General features: G+C 46.2%; 1 protein-coding gene across 5 annotated transcripts in view; it reads left to right on the plus strand.

The window, feature by feature from the left end:
* Window positions 1-27,205, plus strand: part of LPP (LIM domain containing preferred translocation partner in lipoma) — a 388,598-nt gene that overhangs the window by 73,433 nt on the left and 287,960 nt on the right. For 2 of the 5 annotated variants that reach the window (XM_073589407.1, XM_073589405.1), the window contains one exon: window positions 26,914-26,970. The exons of the other annotated variants lie outside the window; for them this stretch is intronic. The gene's annotated coding sequence lies outside the window, so the exon portion shown is untranslated. The remainder of the gene's footprint in view (window positions 1-26,913; window positions 26,971-27,205) is intronic. 5 annotated transcript variants of the gene reach the window in all.

Raw genomic sequence — 27,205 nt, forward strand, 5'->3', positions numbered from 1 at the left:
GCTACTTGTGCCCTTTGACCTCCAGTGCACTGATCCTCGCTGTCTGGGCAGCACCTTCATGTCTGGTGTACACCAGCCTACTTGTGCCCGCTGACCACCTGCACTCTGATCCTCGCTGTCTGGGCAGCACCTCCATGCCTGGTGTACACCTGCTTACTTGTGCCCTCTGACCTCCAGTGCACTGATCCTCGCTGTCCAGCACCTCCATGTCTGGTGTACACCAGCCTACTTGTACCCTCTGACCTCCAGTGCACTGATCCTCGTTGTCTGGGCAGCACCTTCATGTCTGGTGTACACCTGCTTACTTGTGCCCTCTGACCTCCAGTGCACTGATCCTCGCTGTCTGGGCAGCACCTCCATGTCTGCTGTACACCAGCTTACTTGTGCCCACTCCATCCTCGCTGTCTGGGCAGCACCTCCATGTCTGGTGTACACCTGCTCACTTGTGCCCACTGATACTCGCTGTCTGGGCAGCACCTCCATGCCTGGTGTACACCTGCTTACTTGTGCCCTCTGACCTCCAGTGCACTGATCCTCGCTGTCTGTCCAGCACCTCCATGTCTGGTGTACATCAGCCTACTTGTGCCCTTTGACCTCCTGCACTCTGATCCTCGCTGTCTGAGCAGCACCTCCATGTCTGGTGTACACCTGCTTACTTGTGCCCACTGATACTCGCTGTCTGGGCAGCACCTCCATGCCTGGTGTACACCTGCTTACTTGTGCCCTCTGACCTCCAGTGCACTGATCCTCGCTATCTGTCCAGCACCTCCATGTCTGGTGTACACCAGCCTACTTGTGCCCTCTGACCTCCAGTGCACTGATCCTCGCTTTCTGGGCAGCACCTCCATGCCTGGTGTACACCTGCTTACTTGTGCCCTCTGACCTCCAGTGCACTGATCCTCGCTATCTGTCCAGCACCTCCATGTCTGGTGTACAATGTACACCAGCCTACTTGTGCCCTCTGACCTCCAGTGCACTGATCCTCGCTGTCTGTCCAGCACGTCCATGTCTGGTGTACACCAGCCTACTTGTGCCCTCTGACCTCCAGTGCACTGATCCTCGCTGTCTGGACAGCACCTCCATGACTGGTGTACACCTGCTTACTTGTGCCCGCTGACCTCCTGCGCTCTGATCCTCGCTGTCTGGGCAGCACCTTCATGTCTGGTGTACACCAGCCTACTTGTGCCCGCTGACCACCTGCACTCTGATCCTCGCTGTCTGGGCAGCACCTCCATGCCTGGTGTACACCTGCTTACTTGTGCCCTCTGACCTCCAGTGCACTGATCCTCGCTGTCCAGCACCTCCATGTCTGGTGTACACCAGCCTACTTGTACCCTCTGACCTCCAGTGCACTGATCCTCGCTGTCTGGGCAGCACCTTCATGTCTGGTGTACACCTGCTTACTTGTGCCCTCTGACCTCCAGTGCACTGATCCTCGCTGTCTGGGCAGCACCTCCATGTCTGCTGTACACCTGCTTACTTGTGCCCACTCATCCTCGCTGTCTGGGCAGCACCTCCATGTCTGGTGTACACCTGCTCACTTGTGCCCACTGATACTCGCTGTCTGGGCAGCACCTCCATGCCTGGTGTACACCTGCTTACTTGTGCCCTTTGACCTCCAGTGCACTGATCCTCGCTATCTGTCCAGCACCTCCATGTCTGGTGTACAATGTACACCAGCCTACTTGTGCCCTCTGACCTCCAGTGCACTGATCCTCGCTGTCTGTCCATCACCTCCATGTCTGGTGTACACCAGCCTACTTGTGCCCTTTGACCTCCTGCACTCTGATCCTCGCTGTCTGGGCAGCACCTCCATGTCTGGTGTACACCTGCTTACTTGTGCCCACTGATACTCGCTGTCTGGGCAGCACCTCCATGCCTGGTGTACACCTGCTTACTTGTGCCCTCTGACCTCCAGTGCACTGATCCTTGCTATCTGTCCAGCACCTCCATGTCTGGTGTACAATGTACACCAGCCTACTTGTGCCCTCTGACCTCCAGTGCACTGATCCTCGCTGTCTGTCCAGCACGTCCATGTCTGGTGTACACTAGCCTACTTGTGCCCCCTGACCTCCTGCGCTCTGATCCTCGCTGTCTGGGCAGCACCTTCATGTCTGGTGTACACCAGCCTACTTGTGCCCTCTGACCTCCTGCACTCTGATCCTCGCTGTCTGGGCAGCACCTCCATGTCTGGTGTACACCTGCTTACTTGTGCCCACTGATCCTCGCTGTCTGGGCAGCACCTCCATGTCTGGTGTACACCTGCTTACTTGTGCCCACTCATCCTCGCTGTCTGGGCAGCACCTTCATGTCTGGTGTACACCTGCTTACTTGTACCCTCTGACCTCCAGTGCACTGATCCTCGTTGTCGGGCCAGCACCTTCATGTCTGGTGTACACCTGCTTACTTGTGCCCTCTGACCTCCAGTGCACTGATCCTCGCTGTCTGGGCAGCACCTCCATGTCTGCTGTACACCTGCTTACTTGTGCCCACTCATCCTCGCTGTCTGGGCAGCACCTCCATGTCTGGTGTACACCTGCTCACTTGTGCCCACTGATACTCGCTGTCTGGGCAGCACCTCCATGCCTGGTGTACACCTGCTTACTTGTGCCCTTTGACCTCCAGTGCACTGATCCTCGCTATCTGTCCAGCACCTCCATGTCTGGTGTACAATGTACACCAGCCTACTTGTGCCCTCTGACCTCCAGTGCACTGATCCTCGCTGTCTGTCCATCACCTCCATGTCTGGTGTACACCAGCCTACTTGTGCCCTTTGACCTCCTGCACTCTGATCCTCGCTGTCTGGGCAGCACCTCCATGTCTGGTGTACACCTGCTTACTTGTGCCCACTGATACTCGCTGTCTGGGCAGCACCTCCATGCCTGGTGTACACCTGCTTACTTGTGCCCTCTGACCTCCAGTGCACTGATCCTCGCTATCTGTCCAGCACCTCCATGTCTGGTGTACAATGTACACCAGCCTACTTGTGCCCTCTGACCTCCAGTGCACTGATCCTCGCTGTCTGTCCAGCACGTCCATGTCTGGTGTACACCAGCCTACTTGTGCCCCCTGACCTCCTGCGCTCTGATCCTCGCTGTCTGGGCAGCACCTTCATGTCTGGTGTACACCAGCCTACTTGTGCCCTCTGACCTCCTGCACTCTGATCCTCGCTGTCTGGGCAGCACCTCCATGTCTGGTGTACACCTGCTTACTTGTGCCCACTGATCCTCGCTGTCTGGGCAGCACCTCCATGTCTGGTGTACACCTGCTTACTTGTGCCCACTCATCCTCGCTGTCTGGGCAGCACCTTCATGTCTGGTGTACACCTGCTTACTTGTACCCTCTGACCTCCAGTGCACTGATCCTCGTTGTCGGGCCAGCACCTTCATGTCTGGTGTACACCTGCTTACTTGTGCCCTCTGACCTCCAGTGCACTGATCCTCGCTGTCTGGGCAGCACCTTCATGTCTGGTGTACACCTGCACACTTGTGCCCTCTGACCTCCAGTGCACTGATCCTCGCTGTCTGGGCAGCACCTCCATGTCTGGTGTACATCTGCTCACTTGTGCCCACTGATACTCGCTGTCTGGGCAGCACCTCCATGCCTGGTGTACACCTGCTTACTTGTGCCCTCTGACCTCCAGTGCACTGATCCTTGCTATCTGGCCAGCACCTCCATGTCTGGTGTACACCTGCTCACTTGTGCCCTCTGACCTCCAGTGCACTGATCCTCGCTGTCTGGGCAGCACCTCCATGTCCGGTGTACACCTGCTCACTTGTGCTCGTTGACCTCCAGTGCGCTGATCCTCTCTTCCCACTGTGTAGACGTGTCCGGTCGGAACCAATTCTCTTGTTCCCCTTTAAAGTTTAATAGGCTGGTGTACTGCTTACCTATAAGTAATGCATGAGATGAGGCTCTGTCCTTGTGAGCCTGCGCTGAGCTCGCTGTTTCTAGAAAGTGCAGCTGATGCTTCCCATGTTACTAGATTTTATTTCAGCACTACAGGTTTTGTTCTTTATGCTCCCAAACCACAAGGTGAGATAGGTGACCTAATTATCAAGTTACTTGCCGCTACATCTAATTATTTGTACTCACAATTTGTTCTAGAAAGCCGGCGCCATCATGCTGACTGCATGTATGTGTGTGGTATACTAAACGTGTGTACCGCAAACATTGTAGGTATTAAATAATGGAGCATTTGTGTGAATATGCAGCTTTAATAAGACCTATTAGCATATAATGTATGCAGTACTGTAAAAACAATGGCATAAGTTCTAAAAAAAATAAAATGTATACAATACATTCTATGTACCACGTATTGGTGCTCTGCACCATTGCGATGTGCATTTATTATGGGGTAAATAGAGTACTTATTTTGTTGGCCTATAGATGTGCACAGATATAAAATAGCAGTAATGTGTTCTCACCCCCACTCCCAGGTTCTGCGCTGCTTCTCTGCCTCTGACACTGCTTTTTGTTGGGAGACTTCACATCTACACTGCACAGTACCGATGCAGCCAATCACTGTGCCCAGCAGTGTCACATGTGAGCCCAGTTATTGCCTGCAGTAGTGCATGTAGACATGATTTTGCTGCTGCAGCTGATCAACAAAGACCCGAGCTGTGGTTGAGAGGCGGCACAGGATCCATGCATTGCTGTTATTTTACGATTGCATAAAAAAATAAGTGTTAACATAGCCTTAATGTTATATTGCTCTGCCATTTTGTCCAGAATTATAAGTCTGCTCTCACTAAAATGTACTGATGGCTATAAGATGCGTATGATTCGGGAACAAAGTACATGTTTATACTGCGCAGCACATAATCGCTTCTGTTGGATATTTGACCATGTGGCCTGTGGGTGACGGTGGCTTTGTGTGGGTGCACATCATTGTTGCAATGTAACCTGCAACTATGGGGTGTAGCACATGTATACAAATGTAGGGGGTACAGAGACTGGTTTTTGCCCCATCCCCTTAAGCACATCATGGTTTCAGATAGAATATATAATATATATACACACACACATTTGTGTTAATACAATGTACATGTGCAATACGATGTACATGTGCAGGGAAAGTGTAGTGATGAGGTTAGCCCACTAGATGGGGACACATTAGCGCACACAGAATAGGTTAGGAAATGGTTAACATAGGAGGGGCCAACTGTGGGTAAGTCAGTGAGTTTATCTCATTTATCTCATTTTAGTCAGTAGGACCTGGGGGCCCGGACAGGGCAGTTGGTAACGTAACACTTAACAAGTAGCCAAGTTGTCCAGCACCTATGGGCCGAAGGTCACAGCAGTAAAGGAATGCAGGGCAGCTCCAATATGTGACAGCTAACTACGTGTGCAGATGCCCTTATGTCTGGGGCGAAAGGGACAGGGGAACTCCTACAGTTAGGCTATGTGCACACGCTGCAGATTGGTCTGCGGATTTGTATCTGCGGAACTGCAGATAAAATGACTTGCGGATTGGCCTGCGGTTTTCCCCTGTGGTTTATCACCTCTACAATGGAGGAGATGGTAAACCGCAGCAGAATTCGCAGAAAAGAATTAACATGTCATTTCTTTCTGCTGATTCAAAACCGCAGCTTTTCCGCAGTTAAAAATCAGCAGCATGTGCACAGCAGATTGTAAATCACATAGACTTACATGCTACTGTACACTGTCTTCAGAACTGCTGTGGATCCGCAGCAAAAACCGCAGCGTGTGCACATAGCCTTAGTGAGGCTGGCCAGAAGGAACGCTGCGGTACCGGATGAGTCGGTACAACCCTGTGACATTCTGGGAGAAGTGAGCGAAAGCACAGGGAAAGAAAAGGATGTACTCTGTGATGAACCCTACGTTACTTCTGTGACTGAGCTGGACATACTGAGATTGGAACCTAGTAAAACCGTTTATTTTAAGTTGGAATTGGACTCTGTCTCTCTGTGTGAAACTGTCAGGAGGAAGTCCTCTGCAGATCAGAAAGGGACCCTGATGGATCCGAAAGCGGGAAGAAGATATGTTACAAAGAGGACATCGTGCATATGTGGCGGGAGACCCGGGTGTGACAGAGCAACCATTATCAGCCACGACTAACCCCCTGGTCCCCTTTACTCATATATTATGCATCAGTAAGCTGCATTTAATGCATACATGAATTCCATCCTCATTGGATGGTCCCGGACTCTTTGACTTGCTTCTATGTGCCTAGCCAGGCCTCAAATGTACTGGGGAAGAAATGGGATCCAGGCTTAGCTCTAATTAAGACCTGCCCAGGGAAAGATGGGGTGGATAAGGGGGCACGAGCCATGAGGGGGTCGCTTGTAATGGATACAGACAAAGCCCAGCACATGTGTAGTATTAAACTAATGTGACCTGTGATTAAGAAAGACCGGATTCTCACGATTGAGCCAAACTTAAACAAAAACGTAAGCTACTTCTTTACCGTTTTTGATAAGTGAGCCATCGAACACCTAGAAGATGACCTCAAGCACGTACATACAATTGGAAAATAGAGCTGAGAGTAGACTACCAGCATTGAAGGCTTACATTTAGGAACATTTGTAGACCATGACCTGTTTCACCTATAAAATCCCCTAAAATGACCAGAAACTAACATTATTAAACAAATAACTTTTGGCCATTCCGCTGTCTGGTTTAAAGGCACAGTTCTGCAGAACATGGCAGAGTTGGCAAGAGTACAATTCACAACAAGACCACCATTGATCTGCACCACTGTTCTGCTTGAGCTCTGCCAGAAGTCACCTGCCATTCTTTATTTCTGGAATCCAGTGGCGAGTAGTAGGTGAGATCCATCATCCTATTAAGTCTCCTAACGCCCTGCTCCTGCGGTGTGTCTGAGCGCTACGCAATGGGGATAAAATCCTTGCTGTGCTGGCCAAAGAATGGTCACTTTAGACCGATGATACACAGTCATTCTTTGGCTGTGTTAAACCTTTTATCCAGAAGTTGCTAGTCTTAATGAAAGAAATTTAGGGGACTGTTTCCCCAAAGGTTATTCACACTGTCATTGAGCATATTTGGCCAGGTCATACAGCTGTGATCACCAATGTCTGGATAATGATTACCCGCTAATCATTCGTTCAACACTTGCACAACCTCAGAACGCTTTCTGTCCAATGTGTATGGTCCCCTGCTGATCGGGCTCAGACAAACGGAACTTTCTTGACCAGTAATCTCCACATATTTCAAACCTGGCCAGCTTCATGTCCAGCTGGTGCAGCGGACTGGTGCAGAAGCTGCCCACTATATACATGTGCTAGTCATGAACTGGGCCAGACTAGAGCATGGTCAGCATACAGAACCAAAATATGCTTGTGTGAACTTGGCTTTACTGTCATAATTATGCAGCAATGTCCGTCCCACATTGAGGCATTTGCATTGTAAAGGTTGTAGACCAATTCTAAGTGACCAGTACAGAATAGGTGTTTATACGTGTCCTGCAGATAATTATTGCATTCGCTGGATTTTTAGATAAGAAAAATCCTGATTCTCTGTTCTCCCTATAGAATTTCTATTGTTAAGGTTTTACTTTTTTTTTTTTTCTCTCCCATCAGTTTGGGTTTTGGATTCTTCGTCTCTAACAGTTTGGACTATTGATTCTACTCTTGTTGTAAGACAGTAGATTGATAAAAAATATGTATTTTTCCTTCCATAATCTAATTTTTCTACAAGTAAAATCTTGTCAATTGATTTTGGTGTTTTGCAGACTACACATTGTCTGTTGGGTAATCTCAGTGGGCTGCTTTGTGCCTCATCCCAACTTCTAAAAAAGTTCTAGAAGCTTTCCCAATATTTTTTTATTAGCTAAACCTGGGTAACTGTGTGTAGTGTACAATACTTACTGATGACGGTCTTCTCTAGTTTCCAGCTCCGGTCCTCTTCTCACTCGCGTGCCTTCTATCCCGTCTCGCTGGCTAACACTGGGGTTTGTGTGACCTGGAAATCGCACTTATAATGTAATCCTTTAGGGCCTCATTCAGATGCTCTATTACCTTCCATTGTAAATGTGACTGCTGGCTCCTAAATAAACCGGAATATAAGGTAGCCAGTCAGAATAGAAGTCACATGAGTGAGAAGAGAACCAAAGCACCAATAGAAACTGGAGAAGACAGAGAGCACACACATTCACACAGGGTTTAGCTAATAAAAAAATGTTGGGGGTGATTCTGTGCATTGAATGTCCCGTTGGTTCTATCAGTACACAGTGTGAGCCAACAGCTTCATCCTCTGCTCCGCTGATTCTCTGCTGTTCCATGGAGGCTTGTTATTGTCTGTATCGGTGGGGACATGTCGGTACTGTCTGCAGATGGCCGCCGCCGCACTATTAGCAGCTGGCCATGATCTTCTAGAGAGCCCCTTCTGAAAATGGACCGTCTCCACACTTTGTCTTGCTAGGTTCCTTGGACTTCTAAAACATGAATGCAGCATTTTACTACACAATCCTCATACTGTCTGTATACGTGTGGGCTTATATGCAGTTTTTAGAAAAATGCGTATTATTTGGTGCCTGTATCCAATATAATACCTTATAAAAGGAGACTGTAACAAAGGCATATGCAACCCCATCACTTCCAGAGATTTCAATTTTGCATTTGGACACTGATCACAAAGGAAACCTGTTACAGATGCTCTCCAGAATATTCTCCTTTTCTCTTTGGAAACTGGTAATAAATCTGATATTAAAGAGGTCTTCCACTTTCTCTTGTCAGTGTAGCTTCTAACACACTGACCAGCTCTGCGGTCCATACAATGGCTGCCGATGGGTGAGCATGTGACCAGACCTGTCCATCAACCTCCTCCAATCGGAAAGCAGCTTTTCCCTGTGAGGTGTTTTACTATTGGAGGAGCCTGATGAGAGGTCTGGTCACATGCCCCTCCATCAGCAGCCATTGTATGAACTGGAGAGATGGACAGTGACAGATCACTTTAAATCCATTCTCTAGCTATTGCAGTCAGAAGCTTGAATCCTTGTGCAGCCACATCTGTAATGTCACATGACGCCACTACCCATGGAAACTGGCACTGGACTGGCAGCTACACATGCCCTTCAACTATGTTACGCCCACATGTTAATCTGGGCAGCACGTTGGCTCAGTTATTGCACTGCAGCTCTAGAGTCCTGGGTTCGAATCCCACCAAGGACATCATCTGCAAAGAGTCTGTATGTTCTCCCCGTGTTTGCGTGGGTTTACTCTGGGTCCTCCGGTTTCCTCCCACGTTCCAAAGACATACTGATAGGGAATTTAGATTGTGAGCTCCATTGGGGACAGTGATGATAATGCGCGCAAACTGTAAAACGCTGCGGAATATGTTAGCGCTATATAAAAATAAAGATTATTATAATCTAGATTTTACAGCCCCATAGGTTTACCATTGTCGAACAGGGAGGACAATAAAACAGAGACTCAACTGCGCAGAGTAGGAGTCAGCGGCTGCTTTGTTGCCTCCTCATTGTCCGTTACGTGGCTGCTTTAGGCTATGTGCACACATAGTTTTTGGTCCTGCAGATTTGGAAAAATCCGCAGGTAAATTCTCAGGTCAAAAGACCTACGGATTAGCCTGCGGATTAGTCGTCGGTTTCACACATTTACAATGGAGAAGGTGTGAAACCGCAGCGGAATCCACACAAAGAATTGACATGCTGCGGATTTGAACCCGCAGCAAATCCGCGCGGAAAAATCCACAGTTGTATGCACAGCGTTTTTCAGTTTACCATTGAGAACAATGGTACTGTACAACGCACCTAAATCTGCTGACCCACAGAGCTTGAAATGCTGTGGATCCGCAGCAGAATCCGCACCATGTGCACATAGCCTAGGGGGTCATCTGTGATTAGAGGTGCTGGTGCATGTATGACCTAATGTTCATGGGGGCCTATACTAAGGCTGTGTTCACACATTGTGGCTGGAACGTGCCTTTATTTTACTATAATTTTTAGAAACTGCTACAGAAATGTTGCTGTGTGAATTGCACCATGGCTAAAATCTGTAAATGGAGGCTAATGAGACTAATTTTGACCACTTGCGTAGTATTTTCTGCTGTCTGTGTAATGTCTGATTACATAAACCGTGTGCTCCCAAAATATCTTGGTAATTAAGGGGGTTGACCACCATTTGGGGACACATTTTTTTTTTTTTCTTCTCCAATGCATTTGAATTAGTTTTTTGAATTAGTTTTTCATTAAAAACTTTGCAGAGTGTCCTTCTATATTTTTTGTAATGAATTGTCTTCTGCTGGCTGCAGAATGGGTTAACTGAGAATCCATTAGTGAGCTCATTCTGAGGGTCCAGTGCAAGGGGTTGTACCTATTTTTAACGGTCTCTTGTGAGGTCCACTCGGCTGATTTATGACCACAGACCACATATAAGTTGAATGGGCATGAAAACCACAAGCCTATAAAGTAAATCCGTGAAATTGCAAGTGTTTAAGTAAGAGAAAGCCCCAGAGGTTGACATATAGGACATTCCTCCTGCACAAAGTGATATGTGATCTCTGATGGTCCGCTCAGGGTAAGCGATTGCAGCGGAGCATTGTGCACACTGCGGAGTGAACCGTTTTTACAGGCAAGTGAAACAGGGCGAGCCGCTCAGGACTGTCATACAGTTGTTATTTTGAGGAAGCGCAGAGCCAAGTGTTGGCTCCTGTTCAGAGTAAATGGGAAAAACATTTACATATTATGTAATAATTATGTAACCCTCCATATCAATGTGTTTTTTGAGACTCCATTAAATAATGGTGCTGTCATTTATGTTCACTGCTTTATTACATGTACAGTCAGTATTCTGAAAGGTCTTAAATCCGTTATGTGATGATATGGCAAGTTGCCAGCGCAGGACTGCAATATAATGTGGAATTTCCTCAGACCAGAAATGTAAATGATCCACTATCAAAGTTCTCTAATACTTGGAGAACCAGTCATCAGGATCTTATACCCCAAAGCGGTGGCATGAACATAACGGCACAGTAATGCTGTGTAGGGCCGAATATTTATTGTACAAAACGGTTTTGTGGTTTTAGAGAAATCTATATAGTTGAGATGTGTTAAAAGTAACCTGTCAGGGCCCTCATGCCCTGCAATCCATCAACACTGAGCTACAGGTGCTTCTCATAAAATTAGAATCTCATCAAAAAGTGAAACTCCTATATTATATAGTCAGTACAAACAGAGTGATCTATTTCATGTGTTTGTCTGTTAATGTTGACTAGCTTGGCCCGTGCGAAATTTTCTCACATTGGTCATCGGGGGCGCAGGCAATTTCAGAAAAGCCAGCTGGTCAAATGTTAATGTATTTCATGACATGATGAACATAGACAGTTATTTATGTATGCAGATTGGTAATACAACAAATTGTTTTGATAAGTAGAGGCCAAAAAATGTTTTCCGGTTGAGGTGCCACCTGCAGGTCATTGTGTCTTTCTGCAGGTTTATGAATGTCTAAACTAGTTATAAAATCATGACTTTTTAGTTTGTTTGGCTGTTTTCTTGCTGATGGGAGCAAGTTTACCTTTCAGATGGTGTATCATGTGTGTGTGTGTGGCGAAGTAATCCCCGAAAAAGCAGTGCATGTATACAAATGTGTTGGTAGTGTGCTTTGGGGTACTGTGGTGCCACCTGCAGGTCATTTCTCCTTACTGCAGGTTTATGAAAATGAATGTTTAAACTGTATTTTGTGATCAAATCGTGAATGTGTGGTTTGTTTGGCTATTTTCTTGCTGAAGGAGGCAAGTTTACCTTTCAAATGGTGCATCATTTGTGTGTGTGCGCAGTGTGAACGTGGATACAAAGGAATCATCGAAAAACAGTGTTTAGAAATATTAGAATAGATGAATATGGCTTACAGCAAATGAAAACCCAAAAGTCATTATCTCAGTAAATTGGAATTCTTTGTAACGCCAGCTTGAAAATGATTTTAAAATCTAAAATGTTGGCCCACCCACTGAAATGTATTTTCAGTAAATGCACTCAATAGTTGGTCGAGGCTCCTTTTGCATCAATTACTGCATCAATGCGGCATGGCATGGAGGCGATCAGCCTGTGGCACTGCTGAGGTGTTATGGAAGCCCAGGTTGCTTTGATAGCAGCCTTCAGCTCGCCTGCATTGTTGGGTCTGGTGTCATCTTCCTCTTGACAATAACCCATAGTGTCTCTGAGGGGTTAAGGTCAGGCGAGTTTGTTGGCCAATCAAGCACAGTGATACTGTTGTTTTTAATCCAGGTATTGGTACTTTTGGCAGTGTGGACAGGTGCCAAGTCCTGCTGGAGAATGAAATTTCCATCTCCAAAAAGCTTGTGGGCAGAGGGGAGCATGAAGTGCTCTAAAATTCCTGCGTTGACTTTGGTCTTGCTAAAACACAGTAGACCTACACTAGCAGATGACATGGCTCCCCAAACCATTACTGAACGTGGAAACGTCACACTAGACCTTAAGCAGCTTGGATTGTGGGCCTCTCCCCTCTTCCTCCAGACTCTGTGACTTTGATTTCCAAATGAAATGCAAAATTTACTTTCATCTGAAAACAACGCCTTGGACCACTGAGCAACAGTCCAGTTCTTTTTCTCCTTGCCCCAGGTAAGACACTTCTGGCATTGTCTATTGGTCATGATTAGCTTGACACAAGGAATGAGACACTCGTAGCCAATGTACTGGATAGGTCTGTGTGTGTGTGTGGCTCTTGAAGCAACGACTCCATCAGCAGTCCACTCCTTGTGAATCTCCCCCAAATTTTTGAATGGCCTTTTCTTAACAATCCTTTCAAGGCTGCGGTTATCCCGGTTGCTTGTGCACCTTTTTTCTACCACACTTTTTTTATTCCACTCAACTTTCCATTAATAGGCTTGGATACAGCACTCTGTGAACAGCCAGCTTCTTTAGCAATTACCTTTTGTGGCTTACCCTCCTTGTGGAGTGTGTCAGTGACTGCCTTCTGTAAATCTGTCAAGTCAGCAGTCTTCCCCATGATTGTGGAGCCTACTGAAACAGACTAAGGGACCTTTTTTAAATGCTTGGAAAGCCTTTGCAGGTGTTTTTGTTTACTGAGATAATGACTTTTGGGTTTTTCATTGGCTGTAAGCCATAATCATCATCATTAACAGAAATAAACACTTGAACTAGATCTCTGTTTCTAATGACTCTGTATATAATATACTGTATTTTTCGGATGCACCCCAAATTTTGAGAAAAATAGGAAAAAACTTTTTTAATTTTTTTTTTTTTTTTTTTTTTTTTTTTAATATAATAGTGCTTTTTATAATCCATGCGTCTTATTGCTCAACTGGAGTGAAGGCTGCATTGAAGCAGGGTCACGGGGTTGCTGCTGGAGGAGGCAAGAGTGGAGCGTTGCCGCATGCTGGGATGAGGGGGTGCTCCGATGTACTGCGTGCTGTTGTGGGTGTCCTGTACTGCTGTTGCTCTGCGATATGTCCGGTGCTGCCGTTGCGCTGTGTGTGATGTTGCCGCTGTTCTGTGGTGGCGCCACACTCCATCTCCAGCACAGGCAGCAAACCAACATCTTTTCTGCTGGCTGTGACTGCACGGAGATGGGGGGCCAGAGACTATTGTATTGGCTCTTATACTGATGAGAGCTTTGAGGCTGTGGTGACTGGGGGCACTGTGGCTGTGACGAGGGGCACTGTGGCTGTGAGGGGGGGCACTGTGGCAGCCTACCCACCCACCTTTGTGCAGTCTCAGCCGGCAGGAAAGACCGCGGCCTGTGCTGGGGCACAGGCCGCAAACCACCGTCTTTCCTGCTGGCTGTGACAGCACTGGGGTGGGTGGGTAAGCAGCGGTGGGACACCCCCCCAACACATTATATATATATATATATATATATATATATATATATATATATATATATATATATATATATATATACACACACACACACACTGCCCTCCCGATGGGATAGCATCGGGCCCACCTCTCGTATATTATATAGTCATTACAGAGTGATCTATTTCAGGTGTTTATTTCTGTTAATGTTGATGATTATAGCTTACAGCCAAAAGTCATTATCCTCCGTAAGTTAGAAAAATTAAACACCTGCAAAGGCTTCCTAAGCATTTAAAAAGGTCCCTAAGGCTGGTTTCACAGTAGGGTTTTTTTTGCGCAGCGCATCGTGCGCATGCTTCATGCGCACCTATGTTTAACATGGGAAGAGAAGAAAAAGAACCACTGCAAATAGCGCACACTGAACCAGTACAAAAACAATGTTTTATTGATGCAGCAATACAATTAAAAACATATGAAGCATCCCGCAATATATAACAGTGAAGTATGGCATATCACAATTATAGATTATGCTGTAATAACCTGTATATCAGCCATGTTGTCCAACCTCACTGCAATTAATCACAACAACCACCCCATAAACCTGCTCATGGAGACCAAGGGCCCTAATATTGCACAATCTCTGCATGAAATAATTCCATGCATGTGTCCCTAAATATTCACTGGTTAGGGCACACAGGCCATAATAAGCCAACAGCAATATGGCCAATGCCCACAATCCAATATTCAATTGTACCACACAAAAATTACTCCAGAGCAACCAATAATAAGGTCGCAGTGAAAATACAGCTATAACTAAGTGGGTGCTACACCCAGGATCATACCCCACGCGTATCGCCGCAACCCATGCTGCTTCATCAGGGGAAGTACACTGATCATGATCCAACAGCCTTTATATACCTTATTAAGACTCAAATGACCCGCACATGCACCACAGGTGAACTGCCCCCATCCAAAAGTTCCAATCACTACAAAAAGACCGGCGTCCCGGTCACTGAAGGAACATGGCCGCCGCGCATGCGCAACGAGCTGTGTGAGGAGTGTTGATAAAACAGGGGAGGGGAAAAAAAAAAAAAAACCCTTCAAAAAATCTTTCTTTAAAATTTTTTTTTTTTTTTCCCCCTTGTTAAACCTATGTTTAACATGGGGGCGCGTGGTCTTGCGTTTGCACGCGTTCATATGCGTTTTCGTGTGCATGCGTTTTTTAAGGTGTGTGCCTAGGCGTGCCAGACGCAACCTGTTGATTTTTGGGTCCGTCCAACGGCGTCAAAACGCATGTGCACACTTGCGCACGGAATGCAACAAAAAACGCATTAAAAAACGCATGCGTTTTAAGAGTTAACATGGCTAGAAACTGGTTAAAGCGCATGCTCCTAAAAAAGGAAATGCATGCAAAACGCATGATGCGTTTTTTGCATGCGTTTCTATTGCGCACGAAGCGCTGCACTAAAAAAACGCTAATGTGAAAGTAGCCCTAGTCTGTTTCAGTAGGCTCCACAATCATGGGGAAGACTGCTGACTTGACATTGACACACTCCACAAGGAAAGTAAATTTTGCATTTCATTTGGAAATCAAGGTCCCAGAGTCTGGAGGAAGAGTGGAAAGGCACACAATCCAAGCTGTTTGAGGTCTACTGTGAAGCTTCCACAATCAGTAATAGTTTGGGGAGCCATGTCATCTGCTGGTGTAGGTCCACTGTGTTTTTTCAAGACCAAAGTCACCGTAGGAAATTTTAGAACAATTCATGCTTCCCTCTGCCGATAAGCTTTTTGGATATGGAAATTTCATGCTCCATCAGGAGTTGGCACCTGTCCACACTGCAGAAAGCGCCAATAACTGGTTTAAAAACAACAGTATCGTCGTGCTTGATTGGCCACCAAACTCACCTGACCTTAACCCCGTAGAGAATCTATTAGGTAGTATTGTCAAGAGGAAGATTAGAGACACTAGATGATATTCTAGTTTTGTGAGAAGCACCTGTAGGTCTTGCATTGGTGACCTGTTTCCATACTTCTGTGGTTGAAGCAAAGTTGTATGTTGGGATCCTAAAAAAAGCAGCAAAAATGCAACATGTGAACATAGCCTTCAACCACTTGTGTGCTGCTTTAGCATTATCCTATTCTGAAATCGATGACAGACTGAAACAGGTTTTGCTCCCTGTATGTTGTACCATCTATTTTCTCCTCGACTGAAACCATTTTCCCTGTCCCTGCTGTCAGAAAACATCTGTACATTATGATGCTGCCTCAACCATGTTTCACTGTGGCGATGGTGTTCTTGGGTTGATGACCGATGTTGGTTTGGCGCCAGACATAGCGTTTACCTTCGTGGTCAAAAAGTTCAATTTTGGTCTCATCTGACCACAGCACCTTCCTCCACACATTTGGGGAGTCTCCTCCATGTCTTTTTGCAAACTGAAAACGATCCTTACAATTTGTGTGTACCTAAAGGCTCTTTTTTTCTTCTTTTTTCCCCCCACTTCCATCAAGGCCACCTCCATGGAGTGTACGGCTTAGGCTACTTTCACACATCAGGTTTTCGGCGTCAGGCGCGTTCCGGCGTCGTGCCGGAGCGCCGGATCCGGCAAATGTTTTGTAAAACCGGATGTGACGAATCCGTTTTTCTGCCGGATCTGTCTTGCGCTTGACAGCCAAAACTGGATCCGTCTCATCCGGTTTTCGATCCGTTTTTCGACGGATTACGCCGGATCAGGTTTTTAAAATCTCCCCTTGTGGCCTTCCGAACGGGATTGGCTACTGAAAAACTATATATAGCGTGTTCCTACAGCCCTTCTTTGACAGGTTGTAGAGGAGAAAGTGCAGGTTGGAGAAAAGAGCAAGTTACTGGCGAAGATGGATGTTGTCATTGGAAATTTTTTGAAGAATTTGGCGGATTTTACAGCGGAGGCGAATCGTTTGAGGGTGATTGTTCTGGAGAAGGAGAGAGCGAGACAGCAGCGCATCAGGCATCGTAGGCGACGTTTGTGGATCCACCCCATCACAGCCAAGAGAATGACGCGTGGGGTCTATTCTACACTATGCATGGACCTTAGATGAAACCCGGATAAATTTTTTGGATATGTTCGTATGAAAATGGAGAATTTTGATTACTTGGTGGAGCGCATTGCACACCTCATAAGAAAATCAGACACCTATTGCCGCTTCTCTGTTTCACCCGCAGAGCGTCTGATGGTGACTTTAAGGTAAGCCACATTTATTGGATATGCCTCGCATCAGAGCACACTTTCACTGCAATCTTGTTGGTGGTAGTTTGTATCTCCAAGTGTTATAGCTGAGTTTTGGTATGTAATGCTGTGATTTTAAACTAATTGATTGTTTTTTAATTCCCCACAGATTTCTTGCAACTGGAGAATCCCTTTCGTCACTGCATTTCCAGTACAGACTCGGGATTTCCACCATATCTGGAAAAGTGAAGTACACATGCCGTGCACTGTGGGACTCCTTAGCTGAAGAGTTTTTACCAGAGCCCACAACAGAGAGGTGGCTTGAAATTTCAGAAAAGTTTCAACAGATATGTCAGTTTCCGAACTGCTTGGGCGCTGTGGACGGGAAACATATCCGCATTGTAAAGCCAGCCGGATCGGGATCGGAATATTTCAATTACAAGAAATATTTTTCAATTGTCCTCATGGCCATCGCTGACGCGGAAAACAAATTTATTGCTGTTGATATTGGGGCCTATGGCCGCTCCAATGACTCTCAAGTTTTCAAACTGTCTGCCATGGGGCGTAAACTGTATGGAAACACCTTCCAGTTCCCATCCCCTAGACCGCTGGCGCAAACATCTGGTCCACCTATGCCATTTGTCTGTGTAGGGGATGAAGCCTTCCAGCTGTCAGAACACCTTTTGAAACCGTACGGTAGCAGAGGATTGTCAAGAACAAAACGCATTTTTAATTACCGCCTCACAAGAGCAAGAAGAATGGTTGAATGTACCTTTGGTATTCTGACAGCCAAATGGCGGGTCCTATTGACTGCGATCAACCTCAAGACAGAAACTGTGGACAAGGTGATCAAAGCTTGCGTGGTACTCCACAATTTTGTTATCTGCAAGGAACACATTTCCATTGAGGACACCTCTGAAGAAACCACCTTGCAAGATTACCAGGACATTACCACTAGAAGTTCTGTGACGGTTTCAGTAATGAGGGACAATTTTGCACTAATACTTTGTCACCTCAAGGCAGAGTACACTGGCAGGATGACAGAGTGTGAAAGATTTGTGCCCTACTTGTGTACATACCTTCTGTACCAACAGTATATACCTTTACCAGCCAAAGTTGGCTATCTTGTCATGGTTTTAATATTTTTACCTTTAGGCCACAGGTTGTGATTTATGCAAAGTATTTCACCTTTTAACAAAAGTTGTGTACATTGTTAGGAAATCACCAACAATAAACACAACTTTTTAGGTGAAATACTTTGCTTCAAACACAACCAGGAACACAACTGTGGCAAAAAGCTAAAATTTATCCACAGTTATATACCTGGTTTTGAATACCTTTTGACTTTTGAAATACCCTGTATTTAACCTTTTTATTAAACACATTTCGCCGCAGAAAGAAATGACAGACAACCATTGTAAAACGATAATTTAACTTTTATTTAAAATATTTTTTTTTGTAAAATGTTTTTAAAGTTTAAAAAACTTTTTTAATAAATGTTTGAAACCAACCAAATGGGCATTTTTATTACACCAAAAAACATAACTCGGTGTAGTGTGGGGTGGAAATACTGCTGGAGGGGCTGCGGGACACTTCGACGCTGGGAGTGTGGAGAGAGGACTGGGATCGTGGTGGGGAAGGAACAGTTAGAGATGGTGTGGAAAAAGCTACAGAATGGGTGGACATGTGGGAGGCAGAAGAGGTGGTGGGCGGTGGAGTGGAGGGTTGGGCAGGGACTGTAGGAGCAGATGATGTTGATGGCAAGTTGTATGGGGAAGGAGTTTGGTACGGGGCAGGAGTTTGGTACGGGGCAGGTTGCTGGAAGTGGGGAGGTTGCTGGTACTGGGGAGGTTGCTGGTACTGGGGAGGTGGCTGGTATGTAATAGGAGGGGGAGGATGGGAAGTGGCTGGAGGGGGTGCAGGTGGAGGAACTACTGGGGTAGGAGGAGGAGGTTGGGAGGTAACGTGCTGGAGAGCACCGTGGCATGAATGCATTACATGCATCTGCTGGGTAGGAGAGAGCGTTTCCATGCGCTCCACAACAGACCTGAAAAAGGTGTGGTTTGGCGAAGATCTTGCTTCTGAATGCATGGTTTGCAGAAGTGTCTTCACCTCCAGAATGCTGGAGTTGATCTGCTGAAAGCCTGCGGAGATTTGCTCTGACAAGACTTTTAGACAGTTCTGGAAAGATGCATTCAGATGCAAGAACTCTGGCGCATAAGTCTTTTCCTGACCCCGCTGCCGCCCAGTACCCGCAGGTGTACTAGAGGTGGCAGGGGCAGAAGGGTGGGGTAAAGGGAAAGCGATCTCCTCACCAGCAGCTTCATGTAATGTAGGCGGCCACGATGCTCCTGTGCTGATGGATGGGACAGATGGGTCGAATGTGTGGGAAGGTGCAGATGTACCGGGGCGGTCGAAGTGTCCCTCGGTGCCGGTCTCCTCAGGGATCGCCTCAGAAGGGTCCAATCGTGCAGGCTCCCGAGTGCTGCTCACCGTGCTGTGGAATAAAGAGAAAAAAAAACAATCAAATTAGTGACATGGCATGGCCCTGGCTGAAAAAAAATTGTTACATCAGGAGATTTTTTTTTCACATGTGGTGTGTAATATTTACCTTCTGGTGACCATTGTATCCCGGAGGAACGACAGGGCTCGTGCGTACTTGTACTTGCTCCTGCGTCTTCCAGATCCACTCGGGGCCCGCATCTCTTTATTGAACTCCTTCTTGAAACGATCCCTCACAGACCGCCACCGCTTCACAATTCTGTCCCCTGAAACGAGAAAGGACAAAGTGGTTAGTATACAACATCAGTGTTTCACAAACTCCAGTCCTCATGGTCCCCAGGGGTCATGTTTTCAGGATTTCCATAGTAAATAGAAATCTTGAACACATGATCCGTGGGGACCACGAGGACTGAAGTTCGGGAAAGACTGGTTTACATCAAGCAACCGGTACTGTATATACTTACGCGCTTTAATCTGGGCCCGAGCATCGAGGGTCCTCCCAGCGGCCCACAAGGAGCGAACAGATTTCCTCCCAGAGTCGTCGGGTAACAATCAGGTCAGCATGGCGGCGGTCAGCCATATTCCATAGTGGCTCCCTTTCTCTGACGAGATCGATGAGGTGGTCCACATCAATTCCTCCATCCTCACCGTCTGAGTCGGGAGTACGCTGTGAAGGCTGTTAAAGTAAAAGAGAAAAATAGCAAAATTAGTCACCACACTTAAAGACATGAAATAAAAAGTGTACCAAAATTTAAAACTTAAATATTATACTTACACGCTGGTGACCGCTGCGTTGCTGTCGCCGACGACCCTGGGAGGCACTGCGAGGACCTCTTGGCCGAGCACCAGATTGGGAAGACTAGAGAAGAAAAGAAAATTTCTGTGTTTGGATGTTGGCATTTGTTTGCTGTGTGAGGTCTGCGGTACATTGTTTTCTATGTGTTTTGTGTAGTGTGATGTTGTGTTTCTGCGTTTGATGCAAAAAACTTACCAATTGTGAGCCCACTCCAGGTGTCTGTCCACCCCTTCCTTCTTCTGAGAGCTCCTCTTCAGCTTGTGATTCCTGTTTTGAAATAAAAGGCAATGAATAGACATATATTACAGAGATGATGGATTTTGGAAATAAAAACTTACCGTCAAACGCTGACGATGCGAGGGAGGGCTCCCAGAAGAAGATGTGCTGTCATGTTGCTGGCCAGACTCCATGGCTGTGGGTAGTGCTGCTGCTGTTGCTGCTGCCAGTGCTGCTGCTGCATCTCTTGGGCGGCTGTTGAATAAAGAGAAGCAAAGGGCCAATGAATATCTTGATATTCCATGGCCCTAGTTTTGAGGAATGGGGGATTTGATAATTACCGTCTCTCATCTGCTGCTGGACTCCCCTCCCGTTGTTCAGCATGGTCGCTTTGCTGCTCCATTTGGGGTGGTGGTGGTGGTGCTGATGGTGCTGCAGTGGTCTCCTGCGCCTGGTTCCTGTCTTGGGTGGCATGTTGGGTGTGGCTGAGGGTCCCACTGTCATGCTTTCATATATGTGTGATGTGGGCAGAGCTACTGAGCATGCTCAGACCCAAAAAACCGGATCCGTCCACCGGATCCGGCGCATTGCGGCGCTCATAGACTTTCATTGTGTGCAATGAAGACAACGGAGACAAAAAACGTTACAGTAGCCGTTTTTTCCAGACGCCGGATTGCGACACATTGCCGGATCCGGCGAAAACCGGAAGAATCGCATGGCCATCCGGCGCAAATGCAAGTCAATGGGGGGGAACCGGATCCGGCATTGCATTTCGCCGGATCCGGTTTTTATCAAAAGAGCCGGATCGCGCCTGACGGCGAAAACCTGATGTGTGAAAGAGGCCTAATTGTGATCATATGGACAGATACTCCAGTCTCTGCTTGGGAGCGCTGCAGCTCCTCATGTGTACCTTTTGGTCTCTGTGCTGCCTCTCTGATTAATGCCCTCCTTGCCTGTGCTGAGTGTTTTGGTGGGTGGCCCTCTCTTGGCAGGTTTGTTGTGGTACCAGGTTCTTTCCATTTGACAATGGATTTGATGGCTCTCTGAGGGATCATAAGAGATTGTGATATATATATTTTTTTTTTTTATAACCCAACACTGACTTGTACTTCTCAATAACTTTGTCCCTGACTTGTTTAGAGATCTCCTTGGTCTTCATGGTGTTTGATTAGAGATGCCGCTTGCTTTATGCTGTTTCAGCCTAATAGATAAAAACCCAAGGGGTTAATACTTTCGCAAGCCACTGTATATCCATTTTTGCAAGAGCAATATACAACATATATTTATGGTGTTTGATCTTATTATCTTCAGGGAAACCTGGTTTGGGTTTTAAGTTGACTGTGGCTTCTTAACTTATTTTTTTAAAGTGGATCTCAAACAATTTGTCTAATCATGGGAAAACGTATAGCTGACTTCAGGGGTTGTAGGTGCAAATCAGCAACGTGTGCACATGCCCTTAGGCTGTGTGCACACGCTGCGGATTTTGCTGCGGTTCCGCAGCGGTTTTGGCCGCTGCGGACCCGCAGCAGTTTTTGCTGCGGTGTACAGTACCATGATTCCCTATGGGAATCAAAAACCGCAGTGCAGACGGTGCGGATTCTTCCGCGCGGTTTATCTGCGGTTTTCAATCCGCAGAAAGAATTGACATGTCAATTCTTTCTGCGGATTCTCCTTCGGTTTGCCATCTCCTCCATTGAGGAGATGAAAAACCGCAGGGCAAAACCGCAGAGCAATCCGCAGGTAAAACCGCAGGTCTTTTGACCTGCGGTTTCACCTGCGGATTTTACAAAATCCGCGCGGATGAATCCGCACATAATCCGCAGCGTGTGCACACAGCCTTAGAGAACCAAGCAAAGATTGAGAAGCATGGTGGCTTAGTGGATGGCCCTGACCTTTGCAGTGCTGGAGTCCTTTGACCCTTTAATCAGCTGACCAGTGGGGGTGCTGAGAGTCAGAATCCTGCTGTTATGATCTTGATGGCCAGGATTAAGAATCTGAAAAATCCCTTTAATGTTTCTGATGCATGGCTACATCCTTTCCCCTGCATGGGTGATGGGTACCTGATAATTGGCAGCCATATACAGTTCCTGAATGCTATCGTACACATGACTGTGTATAGTGCACACATCTTTGTTTAGACAGGTATTGGACTTTTTTTTTTTTCTGACGAGACTCCAGCCAGTGATGCAAATGGTTATTTTTAAGCTAGCAATTTTCTTTCACAAACTGCAGCATTATTTGCGTATTTGTGTTCCATTTTGTTTTGTACTTTTTGTATTTTTTTTTTTTTTTTAAATAGCCTCCAGTATCCATGACGACTGGACCTTTCACAGCATTTCTGTGACTCCTTTGCGGAATGCTGACAATTAAATATACAGTACTTTAAAGAGATCCATCAATCTTTGTTGTCATGCCAACCAGCTTATATTTAGCAATGTAACAAGTACATGGAGTTCAATTGCTCTTGTACTCAAACATAGATCTGCAGCTATAATTGAATTTTTTTTTTTTTTTATTGAAGATCAAAATCCTATCTAAGCGGCACTTGTTTTCGGAATATTGTCTTCTGTTAGAAGAACAGCTTTTTTTATTTAAGTAGATTGTACTTTATGTGCAATTTGCTTCTTTTCTTCATTATGATGGCTCATCCAATTTAGTGGATGCTAATTTAATTGTTGTGTTATTTGTTTATAATTCTGTGACATCGTGAGTACATGTTTTATGTATAATTCATGTTGTGTAAGATCGAGATTGTAGCCCTCTGTTACAATATGTGGGACTCCTGCATGTATTCTCAGTCAAATTGCTTAAAGGGGTTGTCGGATCTAAAGCTACTAGTCTGCAGTTACTCTGTGACTACCTCCTGCCACATTCCGACTAGACCGTTTCTTACCTCGCTCAATCCACCTGCATTCGGTGAGGCCACATCCATCTAGTCGGATACTTGTATTCACATGACTGCTGTTCCCAACCCTGACACTGGGGATCTCTCGCAGTGCACGCAATGTAAGGATTCACTCACAAGTCTGCATTCACATAGTGACTGCAGACTTGTACTTTTAGACCGATTGACAGGTTTCCTGTAAAGGGAATCTGTCAGAAGGCTCAACCCTCCTAGTTCTAAGCAGTCTATAGGTGTCTATGTCATAGCTGATTAAAATGATACCTTGATATGTGATCCGATGCCTTATTCCAGAGAAATCAACCCCTTTTCTTATATGTAAATGAGCTGTTCCAGGCTATGGGGAGGATGCTGCCTGGAAGATAACTCTGCCTACATAGATTATTTTAAATGAAGGGGGAATTACCAGTGTGAGACAAGTAACTAACACAGAACAGGGCAAATCAACTTTTTCTTCTTGCAAACACATTTTTGCAGCTCTTTAGCTGTGCTGTATAGTAACAATACTGCAGCCCTGTCTGCCTGTGAGATGGAAGTTTAGAGGATCCTGTAGATGTGTCAGGTATAATCACACACAGCTCTGCAGTAAATCAGGAGAGCAGAAAACCCAATACACATCACACCGGTAACGCCCCTTCATGTAAAATAAGCTCTGGAGGCAGAGTTGTCTTCCAGGCAGCGTCCTCTCCAGAGCCTGGAAGAGGTCATTTACAAAATGTGATAAGTGATTTATCCACAACAAGGCATCTGATATGAGACATACAGGGATCACTCTCCTCAGCAGTCTATAACCTATATGCCCATATTAATAGTTTAAATAGGTCACATGTTGTGACAGATTCTTTGTTTGCATACACATTGAATGGCTGTCTGCTGATTGTTCGACTGACAGTCATCTCTGTCAACTCTTCCATAGATAGCAGTGCTTGTTTGGCTGAGTGCTCCTGTATTTTCCGTGAGAAAGATGACTCTCACGTCAGCTGACTGCTTATCTCTAGGGAAACGGTTTGATCGAGAGTCCGAAATCGGACATGCACAGTAGGAATCTTTCCCGACCCATCAGTTGGACGGTGCCCCCTTACACATTAGCCCACTGTTTTCCAAACTCCCGTCCTCACAACCCCCAGCAGATCATGTTTTCAGGATTTCCTTAGAATTGCATAGGGGATGGAATTATCATATGTTCTCTCACCTGAGCAATACTAAGGAAATCTGAAAACCTGATCTGTTGGGGGGCCATGCGGACTGGAGTTTTGGAAACGCTGTATTAGACCCTGAGCTAAACCCGTCAAAATCAGTCAGTTCGACGGACATCAGTCTCGTGCTATGGGGGCCTTTATCCATTTAGTATTGTCTAGCAATTGGCGGTGCCACCCTTGTGGGCTGTGACTTCTTCTACAGCTTCTTAGTGCCTTAGTGCATAAAAGTCACCAATAATCTGCAGACTAGAAGCCATTGGAGTTTAGATCTCTGCAGTGATAAACATGAACACAAAAATTGTGCACTGTTTGTTTCATAGCCTAAATTTTGATGTCCGAGCAGTTACATGCAAGCCATAAAGCATGTGGAGCGATGACTCGCACTACTGCATCTGGCAGTGTGATGGATGATTCAGGGTATGTTCGCACGGTCAGTAAACGCTGCGGGTTGGACTCTTGGACATCCGCAGTGTCCAGATGTTGCAGCATAGTAGAAAGGATTTCAAGAAATCTCATGTTCACTATGTGTCCACAGACACCCGCGGCTCACCCGCAAAGACTGACATGCGGAGCGTCTTTCCAGACCGCAGTGTGTCAGTTTACCGTATTTTTCGGATTATAAGACGCAACCCAAATTTTGAGTAGAAAAATTAGAATAAAGTTTTTTTTAATAAAATGATGGTGCTTGTTATAATCCATGCTATCCGTGTTATAATCTATTGCTTACCGGGGGTGGTGGCTGCAGTGAAGCCGGGTCCAAGGGTCGCTGCTGGAGGAGGCAGAAGTGGGGTGACGCTGCAGGCCGCAGGCTGGGATGAGGGGGTGTTCCGATGTGCAGTGCAGTGCGCTACTGCGTGTACCTGGTGGTGCTGCTGGAGTCTGTCGGTGCTGCTGGGGGCTCTCCCGAGATCTTGATGCCGAGATCTCCATCTGCGCATGCACCGCCCCCCCCGGCGGGGGGCTCTGGCCTTTCACAAAATGTTGGCAAAGCCCCCAGCGTCTGACACCCCCTCATCCCAGCCTGCAGCAACGTTACCGGTAAGGTATATACACATTATAAGACGCAGCCCCATTTTCCCAAGTTTTTTTGGGGAAAAAAGTGGGTCTTATAAATAATCCGTAAACTACAGTATGTTGTGAAGACGTGAGTCTCTGCAAGATAAATTTCACTCATACAATGTATTGGACGCGGTGTTTCCGCGGAAATCACCTGTTTTCAAATGCCGGCAGCGCTTTGGACGCAGCGGACATGTGCTACGTCCAAAGCGCTGCCGATTACTGACTGTGGGGACGTAGCCTCAGGGTTTGGTGAACATCAGGAGAACATTACCTACCTGACTCATTGTGCCAACTGCAAATACTTCAATGATACTTGAGCTTGTTTTGTGTTTGTTTTTTTTTTGTTCTTTTAGATGGTTCCATTTTGTATTTTTTGCCACTTTCTACACTGGTTGTTCATTTTTTTTTTTAATTGCTCTTGGGTGGCCTGGTTTATCCTTCTTTTTCTACTCAATAATGAATAAGCAAAAAACCCTTTAGAAGACTTGAGATTTTTTTTTCCATGCTTTTTGCAGTCAGAGAGCAATTTATAAAGCAAAGCACAATTACAGGATATCTAATTTTGGGCAAATACGATGTATGTGCATGGTGAATTAGGATACCGTTACACCTAGCGACTCACCAGCGATCCCGACCAGCGATATGACGCGGTCAGGATCGCTGGTGAATCGCTAGGTGGTCGCTAGTGAGCTGCCACTCAGGCAGATCTCACCAGCGACATCGCTAGGGACGGGGATCGCTACTTACCTGTCAGACGCGGCGATCCTGCGTCCTCCCGCCCGGCTCCACGCGTCGCTCGTCGTCACAGCAGGAAGCGCCGCAGGAAGTGGACGACGAGGAATGGTCCAGCAGCTTCTCGCGCGATCAGCGATAACCAGCGGGGGAGCCGGTCGGAGGTAAGTATCACATGCAGCGATATCGCTAGTAATATCGCTGTAACGTCACAAAATCGGTGACTTTACAGCGATATTGCTAGCGATATCGCAGTGTGTAACGGGGGCTTAAGACTTTAGTTTGTTACAATGTGCCCTATAAGCAGTCTGCACCTAAGATATCAGCTGTGCGTGTTCATATGTGAATATCCAGTCCAGAATAGAGCAGAGGCGTAGAGAATCTGCTGCTCTTTACTGTCAGTTGACGATATACACATTCTTGTTTAGCACTGTGGGTTACAGTCTTTCTATTGATAACGTAGGATAAGCAGTGTTAATCCTGTGCACAAATTGTAACAGACATTTTTTTTTTTCCCCTTCTCGCAGACTTTGCATTGTTTGATCAAGCATAACACAGACATCTGTTAGGGAGATCAGGAAGAGGTAAGGAAGAAAATATTCTTATGAAACCAGTTGTTAGCTGTTTAGCAATAATTCTGTTTTTCTCTATAATTTATTGCTTGCATAAAATCACTGTGGACCATTCATGCTCTGACCGTTAGCTTACCGGCCCATCACTTACCGAATCCTATAATCAAACATGTTTGCTTTCCTTCCAATAAAGAGAATTTGGGACAATTGATATGACAACTTGATTCTAACACATTGAGAGAAACTT

Source organism: Dendrobates tinctorius, unplaced genomic scaffold (genome assembly GCF_039654945.1).
Source record: "Dendrobates tinctorius isolate UK_male_01 unplaced genomic scaffold, ASM3965494v1 ptg000107l, whole genome shotgun sequence".
NCBI lineage: Eukaryota > Metazoa > Chordata > Amphibia > Anura > Dendrobatidae > Dendrobates > Dendrobates tinctorius.